This window comes from Neolamprologus brichardi, chromosome 7, assembly GCF_056152115.1.
Source record: "Neolamprologus brichardi isolate AB-2024 chromosome 7, ASM5615211v1, whole genome shotgun sequence".
Lineage (NCBI taxonomy): Eukaryota > Metazoa > Chordata > Actinopteri > Cichliformes > Cichlidae > Neolamprologus > Neolamprologus brichardi.
In genome coordinates, this window is record NC_142110.1 from 10,453,801 (window position 1) to 10,463,498 (window position 9,698).

Here is a 9,698-nt window from a genome sequence, read left to right on the forward strand (position 1 = left end):
GGAAGCTGGAGTACCTGGAGGGAACCCATGCAAACACGGGGAAAACATGCAAACTCCACACAGAAAGACCCCGGCCTGATGGTGGAATTGAACTCAGGATCTTCTTGCTGTGCGGCAGCAGTGCTAACCACCATGCCACCGTGCTGCTTCAACATTTTCCTACATTATATTTAAAGAACTCGGATTTGTTTGTATATAAATCAATTTGAGGGTATTTTATAGAGAGCAATTCCAATTTTTAATAGACTTGAGTTTCTTTAGTTCTCAGTGTATTTAGTGTTTAAGAGATAATATCAGCTCATAAATAACATTTTTACTTCATAAAGATTGCCAGTAATGGATTTGGGGGTTACTGGTTCTGGTTGGTTTAAACCAGGTGTGCTGAAACACCTATTGACTCTGTATATATCTTCTAAAGTCAGCCTGAATCCATAAAGGTTCCTGATAAAGTGATGTGTGTTCCAACTGATCGACACCTGTCTTTCTATTCATCCAGAATTGTGTTCAAATCTCCCTGGACTACCATTTTCTCAGTATGATAAAAGGCTTTCATTTCATCATTCAAGGAGCTAACAGCTCACATTAAATCATTGTTCTGTGGGCTGATATTGTAACCATAAAGCTTGTGGATGATAAAGAATCACTCTTCTATATTCATAACCAGCACACCCTAGTGACCATTTGCATCTTTTTTATTAGATATGACCTTTCCCGAAGAACTGTTAAATAAAATAGCAAGTCCCTCTGAACGTGAACAGTGACAGTTAAATATTAATCTTTCATCCCATTGGTTAGACCAGAACTTTATGCAGTGTTCAGTTGAGTGAGTTTCTTTTTGAAATGTGCTTTTAGCAAAATAAAAAGATTGCTTTTCATTCAGTATTGTTTTTAATCATGTAATATTCAAAATAAAGAAGAAATAAAGAAAAATAACACAACGATCAAGAAGACGAGGTACTTGAAGTCTTCACTGGTCCTAATGGAAGCATCTGAAATGAACGTTCCTCTTAAATAATCCTTTTTGTGCTAACGATAAACAACATTAGTAAATTATCTTTTTAATGAACTGTCATTTATCATCTGACATGCATGTTCATTGTCATATAATTATAGCACCCAAATAGTGTGTTTTTTCTAAGCTCTACTATGTGTAGGACAGAAAGATGTATGTGTGAGTGGTTGGAACCTGGGGTGATTTTTAGCTATGGCACTGAGATGGGGTGGTGATTGATGAAACCACAATACAAGGCTTTTTGATCAAGAGCTCTGGCATCTTTATTCTTCTGCTACATTGTGTACCGTGCTTCCTGTCAAGATCATTTCAGAGGCTAATTCCATCCTCCTCGTATTGAGTGTGATTCTTGGATGCTTTTCAGATTTGAAATGCCTTCATCTGACTTTTTCCTTAAGAGGGATTTTGTTGGCCTTTGGTGGAACCATTTGCTGCCCAGGCTGCTACAGTTGATCTTCATGCTTAACCTTGCTGTATAAGTCATGCATCACACAACTGTGTTTGTCTAGCTGTTTGTCTGTGGTCCATTTTTTGCTGAGTGGAATTCTAATATTAGTATATTACACAGTATCTGTGTCTGTATGATTGCCTGCTAGTCAAGCTTGCTAGTGCTGCTTAACTGACTCCAACTTGTGATCCTAATGTGATCACTCACCTCGGGCTCCAAATAGCAAGCATATCACCACAAAGCTAAAATGGAGGCTCTGAAATGTGAATACACAAACAAGTGGATGACGACACAGTGGCTACATCTGTCATTTGCAAACAGTCTGTGATATAGATTAGCTTATTAGATTATGGACTTGAATGAACTTACTCTCTTAAGTTGGTTGGTGCTTCACTTGCTATGGGCTTGGCTTGTGGGAAATGGTGCTCATTGCAGTTCTGTGTTGTTGCAGTGCTGTACTTTTGCAGAAATAAAATGAAATTTTGCTGATATAAATCTTAAATTCTTTTTGCTGGTGTGTCTGGGCCCTTAGGGTAAAAACAAAAGAATTGAGAATGTCCACCATGGGGAAAGTAATGCTCAATGTGCTGAGAGATAGAAAAGTTGATGTGATGAAAGGTGATATGAGGGTGAGTGGTAACAGTATAAAATAAAATCAAGATGAGGAGAGAGGAAGGGTTTGAGGGAGGCAGAAAAGCAGGGAGGGAGGGTAGAAAAAAAAGAGGCAGGTGTGTGTAAATGTGTGGTGCCGAAAGTGTAACATGGGAATGGGGTGACATAAAAAGAGAGGAACAAAAAGTGGGGAGGAAGCAAGGGGGATAAAGAGTAGGGTGGGGATTGTGCACTTTGAAAGTAATGGGAGGTGACAGTGTGAATTACATCACTGCTAATTAATCCACGCTTGACCACATACACTAACGAGAATGCAGAGACTACACTTTATGTACAGACTACAAAAACACACACAGGCATATCCTAAAGAGTGCATGAACATGTTAGATGAGATACTCAAAACACACATACATACATCGAAAACCTCTGAAGTAGAACTAAAAGTTGCATGCAACTGCCAAATCAATACTTGAAAAGCATATGGAAATGCACATGTACGGCAGGATGGCAGGGGTTAGCACTGTTGCCTGGAGCTTGCGTGTTCTCCCTGTGTTTGCATGGGCTCTCTTCGGGTACTGTGGCTTCTTCAAACAGTGCAAAGACATGTAGTTAGTGGGGTTAGGTTAATTGGTGATGCTAAGTTGCCCATAGGTGTGAATATGAGTATGAATGGTTGTCTGTGGCCCTGTGACAAACTGGCAGCCTGTCGAGGGTGTACCCTGCCTCTTGCCCTATGGTAGCTGGGATAGGCTCTATATATATATATATATATATATATATATATATATATATATATATATATATATATCTACTGTGAAGCAGTAATTGCAGTTTCCTCTTCTCTACTGGCTGCACTGAAATGTAGAAGACTTTCAAAAACTGCTCTCCTCTGATGGATTCGTAAAGTTATGTAGGTAGCATTCAGGAAATTGCTTTTTTCAGTTCAGTGGGTAATAATAATGGATATTCTTTGCTTAAACACATTGAAATGTTGAAATTAAATAAACAGTTTTTATCCTTCACACTGATTTCTTAGGTTAATATGAATGATTTAAGATAAGAGACGGGACAAGCATATGACATATTGTATTGCTATTGTTAAAAAGCACGCACACACACACACACAAACACACACACACACACGTGCGCGCACATACACTTCCATGGCTTCCCTGTATCAAAGAAGCCACCCACACCTAACAGGGTTTGGTGTTACTGTAACACTCTCATTCTAGTCTTTACTTTTATCACAAAATATTACATAAGAAAATAAAAAATATTTTTCTTTGGTGGGAACAATTTAGAGTTTTATTCATTAAAAAAATATTCAATTTAATGAGGTGTAGGCGGAGTCTTCAAATACTACAAGTTTACAATTAAGTTAAAATTGGGTCCAACTATCAGATTTATTTAATAATTCTTCTCCGTTGGGTATCAAAGTATATGAATTAGCTTTTAAGCATTTCCAGAATTTTGTATTCTGTTTGTTTACCTCAACAACTAGCAAATGTCAAGATGGGGCTCTTGTGTTGCACAGGCTCATCAGCCTAAGGTTAAACAATAAAAATGTCACTCCCACTCATTGTGCAATGCATTGCCTTGCAAACTTGGATCCAATTTGGGGTTTTATTTAAGGCCAGTGGGTTCTGCGGTTTTTAATTGAATAATAGACTCTGTCTAGCCTAAAAGGCCATGCCCACCGAAAACGCACACAGTCTGTGGCATTTATTCTGGCATTTCGTCTGTCCAGAGTGCCTGCTGAGAACATGTCCCCCAACACATAGCTGTTATACTCTATAAACGCTTGCTTTCTGCTTTCTCCTCTATTTGCTTGCGGTTATTTATTTATTTTTTATGAGAGTCATCTAATGTCTATTTACTTTCACTTCTGTGTTCAGAAAACAGATACAAGCTTGATGCGCACTGCTCCGCCCGCACGCATCACCACCTCCCAACTTAAACTGCATTTGACTGTGAGTGACATTCAAGCCTGCTGCTCCGGAGGGAAACTCATTATAGAATGCTAAACACTGCTGTCTAAAGGGCCATGCAGTGTTAATGAGTGTTGGCGGACGATACGACACGTGTGTCCTGTCTGCTTACTATAGCACCAACATACAACTCTGCCCACGACTGCAAGGTTGGTCACACACACAAACACACAATTCAATACAACACACTACCATTTTGCACTTTATTCTGGGAGTGAAATATATATTGCTGTCAGTTTTAACACGGCTCTTTCTCTTTCTCAGTTGCTGACTTGGGACAAATATTGCAGTTACTTGTGAATTACCATGGTTAAAGGTACAAAGTTAAAAAAGTAGTTTCGTTTCACAATATGTATGTTGTGCATTTGTGCTTATACGAAAGAAAAAATGTAAAAAATTATATAAGTATAATATAATTTTAGTAATAACAGACCTATATTATGTTATTATTATTACATTTTACAATATCAACCCAACACATACCATAACTGTAAAAACTAAAAATGATCTCTTTTAATTATGATAGCGATAACTTTATTATGCGCAGCATGTTGGCATTACGATATAGAAACAAAGCTATCTATGATGTTTACATGATGTTCATTGGACTCTTTATGCCATCCTTTTCCAACATTCAGCTTCATATACTTCCTTTGATCTGCCATCTCCTGATTACGTTTTTGCTGTCTTTTCTCATCTCATCTCGCAATTTACAATAGGTTATGTGTAACAGATACTTAGAGGGCCACCTGAGAACATGCACGCTGTCAGTAAAGATAGTTACTCTGCATACCACCATGCTCATTTGCTCCTACTGAGCTGAGTGTGTGGTGATAGATGACACGCATGCACGTGAGGAAGCACATGTCAACATACGAACATTCAGGAGAGGGTGAAACGCCTTAACCTACCAATTGGTGTACAGTGCTGTGTTTAGCTTGGTTTACTCCAATTCAATCAGGACCCTGAAAGTGAACTCTAGACAATTTCGTTAGAAAAAGATTACGATCAGGAAGTAGAGGACTCAGATCAGACATTACTGTGAAGAATGACCTCTATCTGAGATTTAAAGTTAGATGAGCTCTCATATCGCTAACTCTCACTTGCTTATACAATCTCTTAGTCTTTCAGGCCTTCAGTCATTTCTCTGTGGGACTTCAGATTCTGCACTTTTGTAAATAAAATGTAATAAATCTTCTCTGACTACTATTGGGCACCCACACACTCTCTCTTTTGCCCACACATACACAAACACTCATTTGAATGTTCTCAGACATATATCATCAAGAATATTTTTAGACTGATTGTTGGCTCACATTGAAAACCTCGCCATCATCCCTCTCTCCCGTCTCTTTCCCTCACTTACTATATTTCTTATTTTTCTGCATCCCACATTTCAATTCGTACTTCCACATCTTTTTCTCCTCTTTATTTCTATACGCTATATTTGAGCCTTTCCTGAAAGCTGTTTGCTCATGAGAACTAATAAGCCTCACCCATTTAGAGCACAGCATATACTCTTTGCTCCCTGTCTTTTGCTTCCCATCTCCTTAATGTCTCCCATGGGGAAATTATAGGTTGCGTTGTTGCACTGATATGTGTCAGAGTTGAAAAAAGAAACCCCCCACCCCCTTATTTTATTTTCAGTGGGTGATAATGTATTCATTTATTTTCTTCATTGAATTTATTCTTTGGTTAAGAAGACAAGTTGAATTAAAAAAATGTATCTTTGTTGTTTTTAAAGACATTTAAGTAGCAAGTATAAACAAACCTGAACACACTTGCTTAAACAAGCAGTCGTACCCAAGGCTACAAAAAGGCTGAGAGGAGGGAGGCTAAATGGCCCAATATGAAAGCGTATAGTAGGACGGAAAAATGGAATGGCAAGGACCTTCTAATCATAGAATTGCTGGATGTCTGCTTTTTGTAGGGAATGGATGTTTTAGAGAGATCACGTAATGATCAGCAAAGTTGCACTTACTCAGACAGACACACATATAAACTGAAGCCTCTACACTCCACCTCAGGATGGCTAATACGACTTCCTCCTCCTACTGATTTGTTGTATTTTAAATCAAATAGCAGAACACTGGTGGCAGTTGCTAGTTCATATCTTTTTCCTTCTATGCATGAACTGCTTGAGCGGCAACTTTGGCACAATACACTCCACATTCTAGCTTAAATGAAAAAGTGGGCAGTGACAGATGGGGAAAAAAGTGAATATTGGTGTGACCTAATTATATTACTAGTTATCTTTAATTGGCCAAATGTGCATAGTTAAATTAATATGTATGGGATTCAGATATGTTACAGATATGATAATGACTCAGGATTCTGTTTCTGTTCAGTAATGAGCAATTGGGAAATCACACTTCTTTTTTTTTTTTTTACGAGACCCTATTGCCCCTCCAGCTATTATCATGATTTCATCCTTATTTTAAAAGCTCAGCTATGCTTTCAGCCAAAGGTTCAACCTAAGCATAAATCTATTAGTGGGGTAATTTTGGTTCTCACTGGAGTTGAAAATAAATTGCTAGAGGCGTGACTGGAGACCCAAAGGGAAGGGGAGGGGGATCCCCTATCATCCTACAGTCAAATTGGTTCTTGGTGATTGTTGGGCTTTTTTCTCTCAAAATTTGTGTATTACTGGGCTTTGTTCATAGTACCGTTATATATCTGTGTCTTAACCATGAATCCAACCACAGCTTAATTGGATGACCACACAAGTACAACAACAACAACTATTTTTTTTAATTTATATTTAAGATCACAGCAAAATTGAAAAAAAAAAAGATATTAAAGAATATCTTTGTTTTAAGACAAGGTCATTGCTTAGTGATAACTCTTGAATATAAGAAATGTATTATTAATGCACAGTAACACCAGCACTTCTACTATATAAAAGGATTATCCTCAAGTAGTTGTATCCGCGCAAAAATCTGTTTCACAAGTCGCCATCTGAAGTGTTAGATGTGTAATTACGTATTTGCAAGGATCTGAATATCAAGATGATATTGTGTTATGTTACACTGTACATTATTATTCTGTTTACTGTAAAGAAAATTCCACTGACTGTAAATATTAAATATAATATAATGTACAGTACATATACAGTAATGTTTTTTTCTGCTTATCAGGCAAAGCACAATTTGCTTCTCATTTTCCTCAATTACTCAAACACAAGATATTGATAGTAACACAGAGCCTTTCCTCAGACGCATATTTTTACATAGTGAAATTTGAAACTCAACCACCTATGTTCAATATATACATGCGGATCTAATGAAAACAGAGGAAAACTGCTTTACCATATAATTTCCACATTCAGCTGTCAGCTGAGCAGCACGGCAGTCTCCACCCTGTTTCTTACAAGTAGCTCTAAATCTGGGATGGGCGAATGACTGGGAGGTAGATATTATAGCTTTAGGTAAGGCCAGTATTAATATTTAAGGTCCTGTGCCTCTACAATTTATTAGGTGCTCCAGCTTTGCACAGTAATTTACTCAGTGCTACAAAATATAATCTATGTCACTGTGCTTCAGTTCTAAATTGCAGAACTTGTATCCTAATTGACCTTGGGAAGAAGATAAAACAACAGCAGTCAGCGAAGGACAGCCAACACAATAAAAGTGAATAAAAGAGCAACAGCAGGATGTTAACGATTGTTTCTTTTGCTGCCGAGTTAAATGATCAGTTGATCGTTTAACTGGCAAACTGTGGAAAACCTCAGTACTACTATAATGTTGAAAGAAACACATGGTCACAGGCAAGGAAATGCATGTATTGCATAAAGGTTTATTGCATAATTTATTTATTATTGGCATGACTGAATATTTTCTCTGTGTGTCATTAAAGCTGACAACATTAAATACAATAGAAAGCCTACTGTGGGCTTTAGTAAAAAAGAGATGCTAGTCACCTTATTTTCCCCGTGTCTTTTTTTAATCCTTTAAAAATGTATCACCCTGTGCTGTCAGCACTGATGCACAGCATGTAGACAAGTATTGCACTGTTTAAGGAGAACTGCTGGTTTCTAAAAATTGTGTGCACTTGCTTCACACTGGAACATGAAGACTCAGCAATCATCTGAAAGTGGGTTGTTTGTACACTGTACTCTTCCTTATTCTTTTGGGGACCATTGAAACTCAATGAAAGCTATTTGCCCTTTATTGACTCCTAGGTTCAACTGATAGCTCTGGGTGATGACAGCACACACTGAATGGATCTATGATGCTCTTTAGATTCCCAAGAGAAGAGGCTTTGTGGCTGATGTACCAACATATTGGGCTTTTTTTTTTTTTTTTTAAATATATTGATTTCCAAACACTGTTTACCTTGAAACATACCACCACATCCTAGTATAGCGAAAAAACCGAACCTAAACAAAGAGCACCATGAGTACTGGTATACTGGTATATCTTTCTATTTAGAATAGTTACACCTCAGTAAAATTAATCTGCATAGTATTACAGCTCATTCAACACTTGAAAAAAACAAACAAAACCTTAAAGTGATAACTGGTCGAAAAAGAGAGAGAAAAGAAAAATCCTTATTTCATAATTTGTTTTGGTTTTTTTTCTTTTCTTGGTGGTGGTGATTTGCTGCTTGAACTCCCTGGAAAAAAATGTATCCGGTTACATATGGTGCAAAACTAACACAGCATTTCATAAAAAGAAGAATATCATACAACAGTCAAACATGGTGGTGATACTGTGATAGTCTGCTTTGCTGCTTATGGACCTGGACGACTTAGAATAACTGATGAACCGTGAATTCTTCGTTCTACCAGAAAATCCTGAAGGAAAATATTTGGCACTCAGGTTGTGACCTAAAGCAAAACCCCATTTAGGTAATCCAGCAGGACAGTGATCCAAAGCAATCCAGCAAATCTCCCTCTGAAAGGCTCAAACAAGAACAAAAAACAAACAAAATGAAGGTTTTGTAGTAATTTAGTCAAATTCCAGTCTTATATCCAGTGCTGCTCTGGGGCTGTTCGTCTGGCATGACCTTAAACAGGCCATTCATGCTCAGAAACCATCAAATATAGCTGATTTAGAACAATTCTGCAAAGATTAGTGGGCCAAAATCCCACCACAACAATGTGAAAGACTCATTGCCAGTTATTGAAAATGCTTGATTGCAGCTCTTGCTGCCAAGGGTGGCACCAGCAGTTATTAGGTTTAGGTGGCAATTACCGGTCAGGTTTAGATATTTTTTTTTCCCTTCATGAAACAAATTATCATGAAAGAAATGCATTCTGTATTTACTCAGGTTGTCTTTGTTTGATATATACATATAATATATTTGATATATATATATTTATACATATGTGTATGTGTGTTTATATAAAACAGAGCCTGCACTACACTTTTGTGTTTTTGTTGTTTTGTTGTTTGTTACTCAGAAGTGGCAAACAGAGAAATAACTCAAAAGATCAATTCCAGGATATTTCCTTTTTTAGGTTCTGTTTTATTCTCTTCTTCTCCCCCATGCCTTAAAACCATCACAGTACTCTAAACTGATTCAACGACAACAACATAAATAGTCATGAAATGTGAAACTTTGTTTTTACTAGAGCCACTAAAGGTTTGGTAGTAAAACCCCCTCAGGCCATTAAAAATGGAAAGCTCCTCTG